Raw genomic sequence first — 20,310 nt, 5'->3', positions numbered from 1 at the left:
CGAAAATTTCTTCTGGCTAAAATATTTCAACCAGCTCTGGGATTGAAAAAATTCTGGGTTAACATTTATTTTAGAGACAGATCTACTTTCATGCAGGACCACCTGGCTGGTGAATACCAGGACATAAAACCAACATATACAAGTCTCAGGACAAAGGTTTCTATCACAAATGAATCAATGTCCCAGCAGTACATAAATGGAAAGTGGAAGAGGAGAGACCTTAAGGCCCTGATCATGTGACTCTATTAGGATTCAGGTCATGCTGATTTATGAAAAATGTTGTCAGGAAACAATAATGCACTTTACTTTGGACTAGCTAGATAAGGAAATATGGAATCTTGCATTAGTTTTCAGAGTTGGTATTTCACATGCATGGGAAATGTGAAGTTCTCTGTGTCAGTCAGGAATGAAGCAGTAGGGCACAGAAAATCTAGGGCTTAGCCAAAACTTTCAAAGGGACTGGTGACACCAGATTGCTGATGGAATCTTATTTTTGCAAGGGTAATCCAGAAACATCTGTGTCTCTGTGATGCCTCTTAAGAACTGGACAACCAAAAAGTGAGGAACACATCCTAATTTAATAAATCTTTGTTGTAGTGATTAATTCTAAACCATTTCTGGAGGAGAAAGTGGGCACCAATACCAAGGTGAGAGTTGGCCTCTTCTCTCAGGCAACCACCAACAGGATGAGATGAAATGGCCCCAGGCTGTGCCAGGGGAGGCTCAGCTTGGACATCAGGAAAAATTTATTCATGGAAAGGGTTATGGAGCACTGGAATGGATTCTGGTGGAGTCACCATGCCTGGAGGATTCAAGAAACAGCTGGATGTGGCACTTAGAGCCATGGTTTAGTTGACAAGGTGGTGATCAGTCAAACGTTGGATTCGATGATCTTGGAGGTCTTTTCCAACCTAAATGATCTTATGATCCTGGGATCCTCTAGACAAAAGACATTGTGGATTTGTAAGTAATTTGGCAATTGTCAACATTGGTTTAAAAGAACAAGTAAGCAAAATAAATATGACCTTTTTATAGGGCTTTTTTAGCACTTTGCTTTCCCATTTTCAGACACCTTATTCTAAGAACCTTTAGTTATTGCCCAGAAGTGGACCTCAACAAAATTATTAGCATGGTATCAAGTGACATCAAGTGGCCATTTGAAGAAATCTTCCCATCAAAGCAGTGGCTGTGGGCTGCCCTGCAGACCCTCAAAGGCTGAGACTCACAGAACCGTAGTGAGAGCTCAGTCCTGGCCCATAGTAATGTATTAAAAATGAACATTCATAGATGTGTGCACTCTGAGCATGTACCTTGCACAGTCCAGCAAAGACCACCCACTCCCCATCATTCCACCGAGCCGAATATTTGGGAAACAAAACCACCCAGGATTTCTCTGCCTCCTCCGACAGCTGTAGCTGTTGGCATCAGCCAATACATTCCAAAATATATTGAAACAGAGCTTGTTCCAATAAACTTCATATTGTACCTTTAACAAATCCATGGTCATGACCATCAGTGTTTGTTTCAGAAACATCTGAGGACTTTTGTAAAATGCAGGTGTTCTGGGGGAATGGGTGAAAAACAGGCTTGATAGATGAGCAGCCCTGAGCAGCCTGCTCTAGGAGACTCTTGCTGAGCATGGGAGTGTGGGACTAGGTGGATATTTCCAGCCTCATCCATTCCATAAGCCTGTGATTCTGTTCAGTTGCAACAATATTGAAATATTTGTTTTGAAAACACTTGTGTGTGTTGGTTTGCTGTTAGATTTTTTTTCCCTCAGTACATCCTTACATTCATACTGTGGTTTCAATCTTCTAAACTGTAATTTTTTTCTAGTGTAGAAACACTTTCACAAAACTTTAAACTGCTGTAATTCCCAGAGTTGCTGTGTGGAAAGCTTCCACATCCAGAATAAACTGCCCAGCTCTGGAGGAAGAGACACCAGCGCTTGAAACATGGCTGTCTACACCAGTTCTAGATTCCTTCTGAGTCTGGTGTGCTCCTAACCAGATTCTGTGCATGTTTTTCATGAAAGCTTAGAACAAAATAAATGCTATAAATTCATCTCAATTATTCTTTATGGAGGGCATTGCTGTCTCAAAGACTCAGAGTTCTGGTGTCAATTAATTGCAGCAATTTTTAAATTTTTGTCTTGACTTTTTACAAGTACTTTAGATTTAATAAACCCAGCAGCTAGATTAATGTCCTCTCATCAATTTCCCTCCTTTTCCTTGTGATGCTTTGGTGGGATTATGCAGCTTCAACCCTTTTTTTCAGCTGTTAAGGTTGTATTCGTAAGTATGTAACAGCACAGAAGTGAACAGCATACTGAAAGTGCTGTTAGAATTGTGAACTGAACTCACAGTATTTGTATTCCTGATTTGTTCATCACTGACATGTTTTTCTTCAGCCCTTCAACTAAGGCATGGTGGAATCATTTGAGGTACAAGTATTAGACATGAGACATCCCTCTGTCTTCAGAGGTTGTAAAAAAAAAACTAGCTTGTCTAGGAAGTAGGAATATTGGCAGATTCTGGCAGCCTTTCTTATGCCATTGTGTTAATTTTTACCAAAGATTCCCTGTGCCTCTGATAATTTAAAAGAAAAGAGGTCAGAAATTTCCTGCACCTCTGGAAAAAAATAGTAACAGAGTTTAGTGCTCTGTGGTGATGGGATGGCTTCAGATCCATCTGACAAGTGTATTTCTGTGTTATTAGACAAGATCTTCCATGGGACCTTGCTTCCAGGTCCTGTGAGTGGGACCTGCAAGTGTGAGGGGCTGGAGACAAGCTGTAATTCTCATGGAGTATCCCAGGATAGAGTCTGTTCCCATCATACCATGGTATCTCCTGGATGCTTCCATCACATAGTGATGATTGAGTCCATCAAGACATGAAGGGACCTGTTTCTTCCTTTGTAGCAGAGATAACTGTGGCAGCTCTCCAGTTCCTGTCTTTTTCCAAAAGGCAGAAACCCTGGAAAACGGAGTTGCTTTATTTTTAAAACATTACCAGGAAAGATAGACCTCAAACCTGTAAGTTTGTTAGGTGTAGCTCTGAACTAAGCAAGCATTTCCAGAGAGAGCCACTGCCATCCTCCCAGTTTCTAGATGTTTAGCCAATCTTTGGTAGAAATGAGAGTCCTGATATTGGGAAGAGTAGTTTTGCTGTTGGGCAGAAGAAGAAATGTCAGGAGGTAGCTGGCAGAGAGTGATATCACAGTGTTGCTGTTGGGCAGAACTTCTCTGATTTTTAATTTTGAGCTTTGGGTCAATTTTTGATTTGTCTCCTGCTCTGTTCACCCTCTCCCACAGCAATGAAGCAACTTTAAATGCTACTGTAAAAGCAGCAAACTCACACAGGAAAAGGTTTCCCTTTATACCTTGCAAATTCAGACCAGGGGAAGCTTTGGCTCAGTCCCTTTCTGTCATTTTTCAGGTATCTGTTACTTTCAGATATCAGTATTGCAACTCATCCCACTTCAGCTACTGAATCCAAATTTTACAGAGGTTTGGCAGTGCCTGCTGTCCCAGTGTACTCACATTTCCATGTACAATTACATTTGTATCAGTCACTGATCAAAATGACTGATACAAATGACGCTCAAAATGTCACTTTACCATTTTTGCAGTCGCCCTCCTGCAAATTTTCCCTTCCCACTTTGAATTTCTTCCAGACATTTCAGGCTCTTTGAAACCTCTGTTTTTACAGGAGCAGTAGTGTTTTTCCCAAAAAGATAAAATTATTTCCATTCCAGGTATTTGCTGAGCAGTTAATAACTATGTCTTATAAATCAAATGACCCAGCATTTTCTGAAAAGCAATGGAAACTTTTCTATCGGTGGGAATGTGTCAGTATTTTAATTAAATGCAAAATAATACTCATTACATCTAACAGTGCAAGTAGAATAGGCTTGCCATTTATCCAAATAAATGAGCAAACAGTCCAAATCCCAAAGCTACAGAATGAAATGGAATTAAGCTGCCTGTGATGGTCTCCCCCCTAAAACAATCATTCCTGGTCACTGTATCACAGGTGCTTCCATTTTTCAATTTATTTCTTAATTACATTTTCCTTTCAGAATTTTTTTCTCCAACTTCAACTGCCATAATTCATCTATCACTTTTCCTTCCTTTTTAAAAGTTACCTTGGACTCAGTCAGAAATGGAAGAGGGGGAGCAAGCGGGAGCACTGATTGAAATGGAAAATGGCATCACTGTATTAAGGCCCAAAATAAAAAATGCAAAAGTTTCCAAAAGGTAAAGAATTTAAAAAATACATAAATAAATAACAACAACAAAAACAGCCATGAGTACAAAATATCAGCAAAATACCCTCTGGTTGAGTCAATTTTGTCCTGCATGTTATTAAACTACTTCCACGGAGGAGACACAGAAGGTTTGGCTTGCAGAGCACACAGGGACGGATGACAAGGCACTGCTGCAAGGGGGATTCAGGCCCTCAGATGCAGCATTTGGGCACCTATGGAGAGCTGTATGTGGGGGATCCACAGCCAGGAATTCACTGCTGCCAGTGGAGTCTTGGAGTGGCTGTGCTGTGTCACCACCCTGTGCAGGGATCTCACTCTCCAGAGTCACTGTTTCAGTGTAGTCCAACCACACAGTGGTGTCCCAGCCTTTGCCAGGCTCCTGGGGAGTGTCAGTGCTGCTAAATGAAAGGCATGGAACCAGCGTAAGTGCAGGACATCTGTTGTCAACGTTGCTTGGCTGTTAAATCTCTCTTCAACTCTGTTGTCAACCCATGCAACTCACTTCTAGACAAATTCAGGACATGAGGAGTGAGCTCTAAACAGCATAGATGTGACCCAGCTGCTTCCACCTGTGCTTGGTGTTTGAGGCTGTTTCCTTTAGCAGCACAGACATGGCCCAAGCAGCTTTCTGGAGGAATTGGTGGTGGTGTTGCATCCCAAAATAATGCTTGCAGTTCTTTAGGGTGGAAAGTTACTTGTGAGGAATTGAGTTTGGGATCACTATTCATTCAGAGACTTCACAAAGAGGTGTGTGGAGTGGCTTCTGGAATCAATAGGGCCTGGACTCTTTGAAGGGAGTGGGAGAACTTTCCATGGCTCCAGGGGCCACATATCTGACCATGGCTGCAGAACAGCTCCAGGGACTGGGTCTTCTAGGAAAGTGTCCACAGGGTTTCTCCACGTCAGCAATAGTTTTCTGAAAATTGCCTGACTGTGTCCTGGCCAGCTGCAGGAAAGCAGAGTTTTTGAGCAGTCCACCATCACATGTTACTGCCTTTTCTGTCCTCTTTGCATCCCATAAGCACTGAGCTCTGTTGAGATGTATTTTTACTAACAGAATCTGAAAGCCTAATAGGAGTGGCTTCTCTGTCTTTATCAGCAAAAAATGCATGTATAATCTGATATGAAAACTACTAATCCATTAGGACTTGGACATTTCATTAGCATGGAGATAGGAACTTTTATTGCCTGGTCAAGCTCATAAACTCGTCTCCAACTGGAAGGAAGTGGCATGTAGTTAGAAATCCTGGAATTGGGTAGTACACGTGCTCTGCTGCCATGTCAATCTCATTTGCCCCAGGGGGATGCTTGCAGCACTGTACTAAGCCCACGCGTAAAGGTCGCACGAGGAGAGACTGCTCCTTGTCATGCTGCTCTGCAGCAGCAGCTTTGCCTCTGCAGGCACTGTGCTGGGAGCTGAAGTCCTGCTTGGGAAAGTGCTACTTGCATTGGGATAGTTTCTAAGCTGCTGACCAGCTAAGCTGTCCCCAAGAGCATGGAATCAGAGAAAGGAAAGGAAAAATAATTTACTGAGAGTCACAGGTGAGAATTTACCTGGGCTTTCCACCTGACAGCATCAATTCCTGCCTTAGAGTGATGAACAGTGTATAATTCACTGGAGAAAATCTTGTGTCCTTTCTTTCCACTGTCACTCTGTGCTGTCCCAGTCAGGCTCTGCTCACGGTCACTTTGGCTCTGTTTCACCCTCACCAGTGCTCTCCCTCCCTGTCTTCTCCTTTCCCCTTCTTCTCTCGCTGACTCTGCATATGTCTGACTGGGCTTTCCTGCTTCACTGCCCCTTCTCTTACATGGTTCAAACAGAGATATCCTCCTTCTCCCTTTCCCCAGGCTTAGGAAGGGTTCTTCTGTGATAGCTCTTCTTCCTAAACTGTGGAGAGCATAGATTTGAGCCTTGAGTAAGGGCACTTCTTCAAAGTGCTCCTGGAGAAGACAAGGAGGTTCAGAGCTGGATCTACTCCTGGAAAGAAAAGTTCAGTCTAGTGTTTTGTCCTCCTGAATTTTTTATTTCACCCAATGCTAGAAAAGATTGTACATAGTCTGTTACTGCCAGAACCCTAGTGTAGAACTACTGTAGGAAGACATATGCGTAGTATTGGGTTTTATAGAGGGTTTTCCCTCAGCTAACCCTAACGCTGAAACTTTACCTTAAGTTTTTCCTTTAACTTGTCCTGAGCAATCTGATAGCAGAAATATGCCAATGCAGTCCAATTTAGTGACCTGATAAAGCCAAAAACAGTCCTGATCCACAATGACGTGATCCATTGGAAAAAAGGGGAAATCCCCAGTGTATTTCTCTGACCACTTCAGCTGTTACACAATAACTATAGGTAAGTCCAGGGTTATTTCTCACAGCTGGCACAGCCTGGCTTAGATAAACATAAAATTTGCTTTAAGGGAATAGCTCGTAATTGGGTTAGGCACAGGGTTCTAATTAGATTTACGTAAATGCATACAACACATTGCAGAAATCAATTACCTGGAGAGCTTCTTTGGGCTTATTGTTTAAATCAGCAACACCAAGTCAGCTGAATTTAACAGTATATTTACCTACCCCATTCCCTCCAAAAAGGGCACTTTTTACATGACTGATGGCATGTTTGAAATGTGCTCTGCTGTCCCATGTTTGTGTCTTTTTTTATCTGTCTGGCCACTTGCAGTTTGGGTGCTTGCAGACAGAACAATGTCAGTACAGAGGAAGAAGGTAGGAAGTATTTTAATTAAGGAAGAATTTGAGATTTAAACTAAAAGCTGTGCTATCCAAACAGTTCAGGTTCACCTTGTAGGTTGACGTGAGGTTATCAGTTGCTGAAGTTAAAATATTTACCATCCCTGCAAGTGGTAGCAGTGGTAAAGAGGGAAGCAAGGTCTTTTTGTTGTGGCTAGAAGTAAAAGCCTGTGAGTTCATGTTTCAGAGACAGGGTGTGCTGATTTTCTGTAAAGGACTCGAGAAAAAAAATTGTTTCATTATTTATTTCAACTGAGAAATTGAAATTGTTAAAAAATAATTGCTTTATTATTTACTGATAAAGACTTCCTTGCCTCTATTCATCAACGAAGAGGAAAAAGACAGATAGAAAATGGTATTATCAGCTAATTCTTAAATGGAACAAGTTTAAGTGCAGTGTGAAATGGATTTAAAATACCCTTAGTGTTCCAAATAGCTATCCATTGCATTTTCTAAGGGATAAAAATATCAGATTTTCTCTTCTTTTCTGCTTTGTTTCCTACCTCAGTATGGTCTTGTTGACACTGCTGCTTTTCCACACCTTAAGGAGCCCTTCTTTCCTTAGGAAAATTTATGTAAAATAAGGGTGAGACTTACAGCACAGCTTGGTATTGAGCTCACTTACAGTCAGTGGAAAACCACCACCACCAGATGCTTCAAAACCCTTAAACCATCACCTGACCCAGGGAAAACTGTCATTTTCCAGGATCACCACCAAGTGCAGAGTTATGCACTCACCAGGTAACTGCCAGGTTTAAAGAGCTTGTGCAAAGCCCATTTCTGCAGACATTTTGTGATATGGTCATTAGTTGACTGATCACCATCTAATCCTCCTGACTCTTCAGCACCTGAGTGGACACAATTCTTGTCTCCTCACTGGGTGAAGTGTGGTTTCAAGCCTTTTTACTGCTGCCCCAGAGCCCCAGTACATTGTCCCTCACCTATTTGGTTTATCACTGTAGTAACATAACCAGATTTTGGGATGTCTGAAGATTCTTAGAGAATCCTAATGGATGTTTCCAAAGCATCACTGTTTTTCCCCAAAAATCCCAACTAGATTCTTTTGCTCTTCCATCTATAAGCCTGAGCTCTTCAGCCCTGCACTTCCAATCTGTTTTTTGTTCTCTTTTTTTCCTGTTGCATCATTCAATCCTGTCTTATCCCCTTCTCCCAAGTTCAGCCCCTGCCTTGCCTCTTCATTCTTTCTCCATTCTGTTATTTTGATGGATCTTCCTCCCAAATTTGTCTCCCCCTTTCTTCACCCCAATCCCTGCCCCACAAGTGCTTCAAGTTTCACGTGGCTTTCATCCCTTTCATCTTGTCCTTTCTGCTTACTCATTTTTCTGCTGCACAGTGAGATTCAGCAGTGATGGAAGAGAAATTCCAGCTCCACATTCACCATTTTTGGCTGCAGCAAGTGTTGCCCCATGGGCCCAGTGCTTCACACTGGTTGCACACAAGAGGGATCCCACACGTCAGAGATGTGCAAATCTTCTGAGGTGAAAACTGTCACCTTTAAAAGTATCAACAGCCAAATTCAGGGAAAAAACCCACTAAACTGAGCCTTATAGCTTGGTGGATTTTCACAGCAGCAGGGAAAGGCAGAGCTGTAACCCCAAAGAACACACCTGCGCTAAATTCTAGCGTTCTCATGGTTTCTATTGAAACCAAGCAAAGCAAAACAAAACAAAACAGAAAGGCTTGACAATATTATTTTAAGAGAGCAAAGGAAAATATGCTTCCTGTTCTCTTATATTCTTGTTTCAAAGCTCTAAATTTTGTTCTCAGCCTTTTTTACTTAAAAAGAAGTGAGAAAAAAAACCCCAAACCATAATAATCAAAACAGAAACAAAAAAGCCCAAGCAACCCCTCCTTATATCAATTCTCAGAGAGAAACAGTTGGGGTCACCTGTCCTGGCTGTGTATCCTCCCAACCTCCCCTGCACCCCCAACTTCCTTATCAGAGTGACTGTAGGAAAAACAGAAAAGGCTCTGTGTGAGCCCTGCTCAGCAATAACAACATCTCTGTGTTATCAACCCTGTGCTCAGCACAGATCCAAGACACAGCCCCATACCAGACACTGTGAAGAAAATTAACTCTACATAGACGAAAGCAGCACACCTCAACAATATCTGATGCCAACACTGATTTATAATATCATAAAGGTTATGTTTAAATCTGATGAAAGAATGGAAATTGCCATTGTTGAGGGCTGACACTTCCATTCTCTCTGCAGTGCAGATAGAATGAACAGTAGTGGCATATTTGTATTTATACAGGGTGAGAAATGGGCTGAGAACTAGGAATACGAGCACTTAATAGAAATAAAATCTTTGGACCAGTTAATTTTTCAGTTTCCATGTTTGCTACTTACTTCAGTTGTTCTTCCTTCCTTACCTTTTTTTAAATTTTTTCTCTTGTTTTTCATCTTATGCTGTTCACAGCAACACTGTAATTCCAAAAACAATAGGGTCAACTGATGGGTCTATTGAGACCAGTCTTCACGTGAAATTTCTGCTAAGTGGACTGACACTGTAGCCAGAAGTAGCCAAGTAAATATTGCTTTCAAAAAACCACTATTTATATCTTTACCCCAATAGCAAAGATAACTAACACAGTTCTGTGCTCGATCATCTTCATCAGACATGTCCTGAAAATTATCTTGGTTGTCTCAATGGGTTAAGAACTGATGATCAAAAGATGGTTTTCAGGAGGGAAGATTTAAGGTGCCATTTGTGCCGGTGCGCAGTCTTGTGTTAACCAGGAAAACTGACAGTCACTGAGCTGTGCAGGCCAGACTTAGAACATAACAACTCAATTAGACAGATTTTAATCAGGGGTTCCATTACTAAAACACAAGGAGTCATTTTGACTCTGTAAGGAAGAATCGAATCACGACTTGGCCACAGATGCAAAATTTGCCTACGTCAAGAAACATGCAAACATGTCAAAAGAGTATTTCACATGAAAACAACAGCCACTAGAATAAACAAAACAAAAAAAATTAAATTATTTCCATTCAGCCTTTGAAAGAGCATGAAAGAAACTCCCTTGTAGAAATTTGAAAGTATGCCCAGGCAAGATATATATGGAAAGAAATCTAAATTTGAGGTAGGAACATGCATCTCATACAAAAATGTTGTGAGGGTTTTTTTGGTTGGTTTTTGGTTAGGTTTGGGGGTTTTTTTCAGAATAAAACATTCTTCAATGAATTTTTTAAGACTCAGTTTATGCAGGGAAATGCTAATGTTATTGTGAAGAGGCAGCTGCTGGGCCAACTCAAATCAAGTTTGGACTGCATCCTATAAAGTCTGTCTGGAGGAAGCATATGCATTTTTGGCGCCTGGATTTGAACAGTAGTCTCTGAAATAACTTGGTTCAATATTTGGCAGACAGAGAACACAGAAGAAAAGCTGAATCTTCAATAAAATTGTCACTTGTATTCACAAGAGTAATACAGACCAAAGTGAGGTGCTTTGAAACTGCACAAAGGAACAAACTGGAAGATGGAGCAAAAGGCACACAAAACCACAAGAAAAGGTAAGTAAGGGCCAATTTTGTGTGCAGAATTGACAGACTGTCTAAATGAAAAAGGAAATCAGTTCCACATGGCAGGTAGGTGCCAATAACAAATGAATGATAAGAACAGCAGACAGCCAAAGAAAGAAGATCCTGGGCTAAGAACTTGAAAAAATGGCACAAGGAAATGGTCCTGGAGAATATTGCTTACCTATTAAACTGGAGTCCTTGCTTACTTGCAGTACATAGGGAGCATGCACAGTGTAACCTGCCATCCTTAAAGCTGAGTGGCTGGTGGCCTGAATCAGCACTATTTTCGTAATTAGTTTTGTGGTGAGAAGAGGATCTTGTGAGGATGCACAAGCCCACCTCCTCTGAGCCCTTGCTGATGCACAGGAAAGGAGGTGACCAGTCCAGCTGACCAGTCCAGGTGGAGCTGGACTAAGCTGTCCCTCCATCAGCTGGACAGAGTGGTGATCTGTGGTAGCCCTGGATCGTGGTGCTGATAACAGACTGAGCACTTCAAAACTTTCAAACTCCTAATATCCCTCTCAAATTTCATTATTTAACCCTGGCTCACTGCAGCTGGAGCTGTTCTGACTGTACAGTAGGGCTGGATTTTTCCATTACATGTCTCATGGAAATCCATAATGCAGAATTTTCGAATTGGATTATTGAGACGCTAAGTTAATGTGATGGCAATACTTTTCTTGTGACATGTTGCAGAGAAAGGAGCCTGGATTTCACTGATTTTTTTTTACTCATTTTTCTGTGTTAAGAATTTGTGTAGAAGGAGTCAGGCTGTCTGCAGTCATCTGGGTCTGAAGGTTTCTCCTGACACTGGTCAAGTCATCCTGCAATACTCTCTAGGAGATGTTTTCTCCCAGGTTATCACAGTTCCTGACATTGGCCAAATCCTCCTGGAATCCTCCTTTCAGGAATGTTCGTTGTCCCAGGGCCATGGGAATAGGAGCTGTTGGTAATGCTGCACTTACCAGGAGATGGTCTGAATTGTGCCTGGTCAGTGGTTGCAAAGCACAAAGAGATCAAAAAGATGGTATTTAGGGAGTAAAGTTAACAGATCCTTGGCCACAAAGAGTCACCCTGATCAACCAGTGTCACCATTTGCATAATGAAAGCCATATCGAGGCAGCATTTATGTATGAAGATCACAGCCCTTCTTTGAGTTGCTTTGGAAATCTGGCCTTGCACAAATTTCAAGTAACGTAAGTCTTTTAAGTGTACCACAAAAGACAATTACGTTGAGCATGGTTTGAAAGTAAAATCATTTAATTCATTTCTCCTCTGTGTCCATGTAACATTTTACAACAAGAATAAAATATTTAACTTCAAAGATCCTTGAAACACTAGGGTGTGAGATAACCTGATTTTTTCCTTCTGTTTTCTTCCAAAGACAAAATCTTTGTGGAATCAACACGACTTTAGTACTGATTCTGATACTGATTCTACTTTTCTTAAGCTATATTTAGTTACATTCAGGTAACATTTTTTCAGATAAACTCAAACTTGCCTGAATCTGTTAATGGATAAAGCTGATCACACATCTGGGGCTGGCTTCTCCACTTGGCAAGGGAAAGAATCTAGCACTGTTTCTCCCAAGGCTTGGTGTTACACACTTGAATTATTGCCAGTCATGTCAGTGAAGCTCTCTGTGTAGTAAGATACTTGTAAATGTTCAGAAAAGTGATAGAATCCAGCCCTAGCTCATTACCATGGCTATAGTGAAATGGTAATGGTGGAATAAATTGCCTGGTATAATTATGTGTACACCAGATGTTCTTAATCATTCCACTTCAAGCCTCCTTTGCTAACTGCAATTTTGAGCTTTTTCTGAATCTAAAGGAATTGGTAAACATGAGTAATTAAAAAGAAATTAAATGGATTTTAGAAGTGAATTACTGACGTTCCTGCAACACTACTATAATTAGCACCTCTAAAATCACTCTGAGCTAGGGCATGTGCTTTATACGGTACAGAAATGTTTCATTTGTGGTTTGCACTAAAAACACAGTCCTTGTGTTAGTGTGGTTAAACATCTCAATAGAACCGTGCCAGGCTAGCAAGGAGAAATTTATTCTCCCAGCTGATATATTAAAATAGAAACAGAAAGCCATATCTCAGCTGGTGTAAATCACAATTTTCCCACCGACTGGTAGATGCTGAACTTGCACCAGCTGAGCCTGTGGCCCATCCTCCATTTGGATTCATGCAAGCAAAGGTCCATTGGTATCCCTACCCATAAGAAATGATTTTTGGCTCTCTAGCTAGAACTCCTCTTTCAAATGAGAGAAAATTCCTGTACTGAAAGCAGAAGATACTTTACTATCAGTTCGTCTTTATTTTTTTATTGTGTTGATATTTGAAATACTCAGAGGACATGAAGAACAAAAACAGATTGTCACAAAAAAACCAGATTTCTTATCAGAAGTTCTCCTCAGAGGCTCAAAGACACCTGTGCTTTGTCAGAACTTTGTGACACACTATAAAAGCTCAGTTTATCTGGGAGAATAAAGGTTTTACCAGCAAAGGAAGGTGGATAAGAATGGCACATCTGTTACAAAAATCACCCTGGAGATCTATAGTATGATTTACTGGTCCGATGTGATTTTGTCTATCTGTGTCTTGAAAGTCACCAAGAATGAGCCTAAAATCACCTCCCTGTGCAGCTTGCTGTAGCATTGTAGCACTCTCCAAGTGAAAGGTTTTTTCCTGAACCTCCAAAATGGCAATTTGTGGGGATTTTCCCCTGCTATATTGTCTGTTTCAACTTGATCTGCCTTTGTAATTCCAGCTGCAGATATTTGCACATCTTTTCTTTGAACTCCATTAACTTTCTGTTGTCCCAGTCAAATTTCTCAAGATCCCTCCAGACCAAAGAGAAGCATCAAGAGATAAGATTCCTTTTCTGTGTATTTTGTGCTAAATACAAGGCACCTCCTTGATTTGATCCCAATAAATTCTTTATTTGCACCTAATTATCCCACGCCATAGAGTATTTCCTACAGACTGGGGTAGAAGCAACACTATTCGTGCTGTTAAATGCAGATTTATTGGAAGTTAGGGCACACAGCTAGCAAAACCACAGATACCTGGGCACTCAGAGTGCCTTGACTGCTGCCTGCCTCTTGGCTGTGGCACCAAACAGGTGGGGATTTGTCTCCTTTCACCAGGCTGCAAGTTGAAAAGTGGAAAGTTGCTCCAGCTGTCCATATGTTTAAGCATGGAGAAAATGTGAAGGAAAGTTTTTCTGATGAGATGCTTCCCTGCTCCCTTATAAACACAGTGGACCAGATCTTCTGCTGTTCCTAGGTTGGTTTTCACTACATTGAAGATATGGAGTTATGCTAGCTGACAGCAGGGCCTGAGCAACAGCACTTTAATGGTTTTTGCCTTATTTAACTATTAACATTTGTTACGGGATCGTTCACTAGACGAGGCATAAAGTACAAGCATTTTTATTAGGTTTTCATCTCTCCTTTCCCATTAGGGAAAGGTTCCACTTTCAAATTAATGTTAGAAGGACTTTAAAGTCTTAGCTATCCCTAATCTTTATGGTTTCATTCGAGTTCCTAATATATCGTTTGGTTTATCCTGTGAGCTGGGAGCTATATATTTGAGGGACTTAGTCCAAAGATACAGTATAAGCAGATAGTTTGGTTAAGCTGATTTTTGCAGTTTAACTGGGTCTAAAGCCCATCATGTCCAGGATTATATTTTTACTTGTGGTAAAATTTGACAGAATTTGAGCATTCTTTGTGTGTTGCAGTGTACAGCTGGGAAAGTAGAAGGCAGCAAGGTTAGTAGTTTATATGTAAAGTAGAGGTTGAAGCACGTAGATGATTTACATTTTCTTTCCTTTGTACATCACTCAGGGAGAAAGTAAATATTTTGGCAGCCTAGATCATGTGATAGCAAAACAAGAGACTTCATTAATTCAGGTATTTCAGATTCAGTAACAGCAGAAAGGAAGGATTATGAGTGTCCAATTTGAGCCAGCTGGAAAAAACTAAATCTAGACCAAGGTCAGGTACATCACAAATGAAGGAACGGTGTAAAATGCATTTAATTTCCTGAAAGCTGTGATAAAATTAAGATAAGAGCCCTGGGAAGAGAGTCTAATACACCACTCAGCCCTATCAAGCCTTACATGTTTGCTAGGTGTGTCATAGCTGATTTGAAAGGATGATTCCTAAAAAAAACCAAACCTGCAGAATTTTCTATTTTTGTTCTTTTAAGAGTTCTTGTCTTTCTGAGTACTGCCATTCACAGAATTTAATTATATTTTTGTGCAATATTGCTTAGTGGAAATGTTGGTGCTCTTTGACAGTAACTAGGGAAGAAACCAGCCTTTCGCTGCTGCAGCCAGCTCACAGCTCTGTGAAAAGCTGTGCTTCCCCTCCTGTGGGCTTGCAGACCCCAGCAGTGCAGTGTGGGCTTGGCTGCCTTTAACATTTGCCCTTCACAGCACAGGCTTGCTCGTGGTGGAAAAGACTGTTCCTCACAAGCCAAGCAAAGCCCGGGAGGAGTCCTGCATCACTGATGCTGGGAAGCACTTCCTTAAGCTTAATTTATTTTGCAGAGGCCAAAAAGGAGGGAGCAGCACAGGCTAGGGGAGAAACAGAGGTAGTGGGAACATCACTGCTTTACACTGCTGTTGCCTTAGCAGTCATTCTAAAACCAGCTTTTGCTCCAGAGGGTCAAAATCTGCCATCTTCCTCTACTTTTTTCCTTCTCTTCAGTCCATGCCTTCAATAATTTTATTTGCATGCACATGGGAATACGTATGTTCATGTGCATAGCACATTTTTATATAGGGGTGTGTGTACATTGTGATTTGAACTGAAATCATGTTCCTGCTTATTTCTTGCAGACTAAGGGCTCTGTTCTAAAGGGTAAATGTCACACACATTCACTTCTGCTTGAAAATCACACCTAACATTTTCTTATTAGACCAGATCTAGGCAACAGGGGGAAGGAATTTACATTGCCCCTAACCCAAACCTATTTTTAATTCCTGACATCACAAAGATTAGACACGTCTGTGAAAGGTTCTTCTCTCTGTGTTCTGCCCACTTCTTTGTTCACTCAGGTAACAAAATTCCTCTGACCTCATCCAAAGACCAGAGAGTAACAGCTGGCTCTGCAGCTCAAGTAACAGCAGTCAAGAGCAGGAGCATTGAAAGCAACCAGCACTGAAAGGGGAGGATGGCAAAATACCTGCAGGCTGCTGAGCATTTCCCAGCAATTCAGCAATGGCCAGCTGTGAGTGTGAATTAGAGACATCCCATCACTGACCTGCTGTTAAAAGGGAAGGGAAATGGGTCTGTTTACCTTTGCAGCATTCAGTTCTGCTTATAAAGGGGTGACTGCTGTTCCTGGCTTTGCCAAGCGTTTTGCAGGTCTGATGTTGGACCCAGAGCACAGCTCCAGCAGCAACTGAGAGGGTACAGCAGGCAGGAGAGCAATGAGGGCTCAGCAGGGAACTGAACATTCAGCTGGACTCTGATAAAAAAATCTGTATCACTGTGAAATTCAGTTGTGCAGAGTCTCTCTTGTGCACATCCACATCAAAGTCAGATTAATTTTATGTTTAAACGGGAAAGAAATCCAAGGTGCTTCCAGAGCACGAAGTTTAGTGTTGATCCACGATAGCCAGCATGGTGAGCCCTGCCCAGCCAAAATCCATGAGCCTGTTTCCCCCCAGAGATCCAGGTGGTGCATGCAGCAGCCCAAGGTCATAACTTCCTCTGATGTTTGCATGTTATTCCCAAGGGCTGGTGAGCATTCATTTACCTTAAAAACATGTAAATGATGGCTCTGGTGTGTTCATACAGCTGTAGGGTCTGATGCTTGTACAGCTGCCAGGTGTCAAGAAATTTTCCATAATAATAGTAATAAAAATACAAGATCATTACTTTCTATAACCCTCAGCCTAAGCAGGCCTTGTGCTTGGTTAAACACCACCTCTCCTCTGAATACCTCTGTGTCACCTGCTCATTCCTGGTGTGCTGCTCTCCTGATAATCAGTTCCTAGTTGCAGCTGTCTGCCACACTTGTATTAAACCAACACTTGGCTTCATTTATTTGAGATTTTATTGCTCAGCGTGAAAAGGTGTGATTAGATAAAGGAAACATGAACTGATTGTTGTAGCCCTGTACCAGCAGCTTGTTTTAGCTTGACACCAGGGTTTAAATGGAACACACAACTGCAAGCCTGAGGAAGGAAGGCACAGGTCTGAATAATCACAGCAGAGGGGTCACTGAGGTGTTTCTGCAGAAACGGCAGTGTGCTGCCCAGGAGCTGTGTCCAGCTGGGGAGGCAGCTGGAGTGGACCATCAAGTAGCAGTGCCAGCAGTGGTGTGCAACTGGGTGTGTAGAAGGAGCCCCTCTGGTGATGGAGAACCTCAGATTGGAAAACCTGTACTGCACTATAGGCTGAACTTACTTTCTCAGGATAAGGCTGGAGACTTCCACTGCAGAGGAGGAATTACCAAGACATCCTAGTCATCTCTAAGGGGAAGTTACATGAGTATTGAGTCCTCAGTGGTTTTGTAATAACAACCCAAGGAGCTCATCTTCCTTTGGTGGATCCCCAGTCACAGGGGTGAAGAATTTGCTGTTTGTTACAGCTGGGCACAGAATAACCTGCACCTCTTAGTAACGCCCAAGTAATGCTGATTTTATGCAGAAAGGATCAGCTGAATGTTGTATGCTGCCTCTTTGGAAAGCAAGTTTTCATGTGCCACATGGTAAATGAACCCTGGGATTGCCCACGACCTTGTAGGTGGGTTTTACCCTGTCCTGGGAGAAGAGGAGGGGCTGCACCTCCCAGCCAGGCTGGCATGGCATTCTGGCAACCTGGCAAACAAAAGCAACTCCATAGAGACATTATGCAACCTACTTCAAGCTGGGTTAGAAATAGGATCTGTAAATGACAAACCAGGGGCTAATCACGTGAAACGTGCAAAGAGAAGAGATGTTCACAAAGTACCAGTGCTGAGAAAGCCCTACTGAGCACCCTGTTCAAACCCTGATGAGCCCACCAGAGTTTCAAATTGATAATCTGAGTAATAAATGTTATCGTAGCCAAAACATGGAACTCAAGCAAGAGAAAGCACGAGGGCAGCAGCCAGGCTGCTGTAACCAGAGGCTGGGAGCGCCGCTGCACTCTGTGGGCCCTGGGACCAAGAGTTCGTAGCTATCTGCTGGCCACAGTGGGATGCTTTGCCAGATCAGAGTCTCAAAGAACAGATGGGATTTATCCATGCAAAAGCGTGCACCTGCCTCTCTGTGAGGCCTAATTTAAAACAAGAGAGGAAGAGATGTTCATACAGCATTGCTCATCTGACCTATCTAAATGTTTCCTTTTGAGAAAAAGTTTTGCTTAGGGAACTCTGGGACAGGAGCATCTTCTTCTCTCTTCTTCTATCTTTCTGCAGGTGTTCCACAAATCTTTTTTCTATTGCCCTGGTACTTCAGGTGGGCAGTACCTGTGTTAATGAGCACTGCTGGGCTCCAGGTGAGCAGGTCAGGGCTGAAAAACCCTGGGTGGAGCTGGACATGGCCTGAAACAGAAATGGGAGCAGAGAGGAGCCTTTTGAAGTGAAACCCCAGTTCAGCAGGTTGCCAGGACACAAGCACTGGCAGCATGTTGGGCTTGGGTAGTGTCTTCTCTGTGACTCCAAAGGCTTGGCATCAATTTTTAAAATATTCGAAAGCCCTGAAAGGTCCTCTGTACCTTGCTGTTAATGAGATTTCAATGTAAAATAAAAGCAACATTGTCTAACCCGGATTAAGCTTGCTCCTGAGTTATTTTTAGCTTGCCTAAACTCTTTCAACCCCTTTGGTAAAACTCATCAAAATTCTCTACTGAAAGGATGTAACTTCAAAGAAGTCATATGCATTAAATGTCAACATGCTTTACTCATTATAAATTACAGTATCATTAAATCTAACATGAGTTAAATGAGAAAGATTTAATTTCACTATCTTTAAAATGAAGGCTTTTTAGCATGGGAATAAAATTTTCTTTTAAAAATGTTTTTAAAGTAAAAGTGGGCACAGAAGGTTTATTTTGCGTGTTATCATATTTAAATGTAAAAACAAAAGCATAACTGCAATACTCCATTTTTCTGGGGAAGCTGTGGCAATAGTAGCTCACTTCTGCTTGTTTTACAACCCTCTTTTTGGATACACTTCTAATTTAAACTGTGGAAACCGAAAACGTTCCTTTAAAACTGGTTGTCATGGTTATAAAATCCCGAAAGAAATTATGTGCGTCTGCATCTGCTGAGGGAAACATTTATGGCATGATTTAGCAGAGGGGGGGCAAGCAACCACCCACCACAACCCATTTTCAGACTCGCTTATTACATTACTTGAATTAATTTATCACCCTCCCCAAAAAGGCACGGAGAGGATTCTCACACGTTTTTCACTGCATGCAGTTCATTAGCAAATATCGTATGGCGAGGGGTTCGTTCTGTCGAGTTCTAACAGGTTGGGGGGTTTTTGTTTGTTTGTTTTCTTTACTTGTCTTTGTTTCAAGCAAGCTTATCTAGAAATATAGAGTGTGCTAGACTACCAGCATACAGTTGCTGTCACAATTGATGTCTTGGATCTCTTCCATTGTTTTTCCTTTCCGTGATACAGTTAGAAAGTCATCTGGCCAGAATAAAAAGACAAGCTGAATGCTGCAGGTCAAACTGGCCTGAACAAAACTCTGCATTTCTTCATGGAGCTCAAAAGAATAAAGCAAAGGACAAGAGGAAAAGAAAGATAAAAAAGAAAAAAAAAGAAAAGAAGACCAAGAGAAAAGAAAATAATAAAGGGAAAGAAAAGAGAAATGGGAAAAGGGAAAGGGAAACAGAAAGAGGCCTCACCATACTAAAGGGAAGCTGAGTCTTCTGTGAAGCCACTGCACTGTCATCTGCTCCCAGGATGAAGTTTACCAACCTTTTGTAACTGTAGGTTTATTAGAAACAAGTCCATGTTGAGTCAGGCCTCCCCTCTCACAGGGATGCAGGAGTCTGCACATGGCTCAGAAACCATGGTTTGGCACATTTCATTTTTCATTAAGAAAAGCTGACTGCATAGACAATTAAAAAATTACACCGTGAAAGACTGAGGTAGCATTTTTTAATCTTTAGGGTGAGTGATCTGTTGACTGCAGGAAATCTGTGCTGTTCCTGGCCCTGCTGCAAAATGTAAATAGGAGATAAGGATGATGAGGGCATTTTAGATAAACAATACACTTCATCTTATTGGATTGTGAGCCACAAATGGGGTTCAGAGGGTCTGCTTATACCCATCGATCCAGGGTTTTTCCTAAAACGTTTTTTCTTTTTCCTTTTTTAAGAAGTGCTGCTGGAGAAGGAAGTTTGGTGTCCCAAGCCTGAAGCAGAATTTTTGGTGAGAAAGTGTGGAAAATAACAACAGGCTGAACTCCTTCTGAAAGGCTGTGGATATTCTCAGACTCTTTGACTTTCTCCCACCCATGAAATCAGGGATGTCATTCTTCCCTGTTCTGTTTCTGTGGAAAATTATTTCTAGTGAATATATTCTACATTCCTGATGAAAGCCCTTAATTTATGGCATCTGAATGGAAGAATATAAGAAACTGGAGAAGAGGGGGTGCATCAGGGACAGAATTATGCTTCTCCAATCCTCTTGCTTCCTTCCTTTCCATCTCAGAAAACACAAAACTTTGCCATTGTTTCTGAATCCTTGTATGTGACTTCTGAATGTTCATGT

This window comes from Corvus kubaryi, unplaced genomic scaffold (genome assembly GCF_017639235.1).
Source record: "Corvus kubaryi isolate FWS band 111438036 unplaced genomic scaffold, C.kubaryi_AGA036_p1.0 66, whole genome shotgun sequence".
NCBI lineage: Eukaryota > Metazoa > Chordata > Aves > Passeriformes > Corvidae > Corvus > Corvus kubaryi.
Note: the sequence above shows the minus strand (reverse complement) of the source record.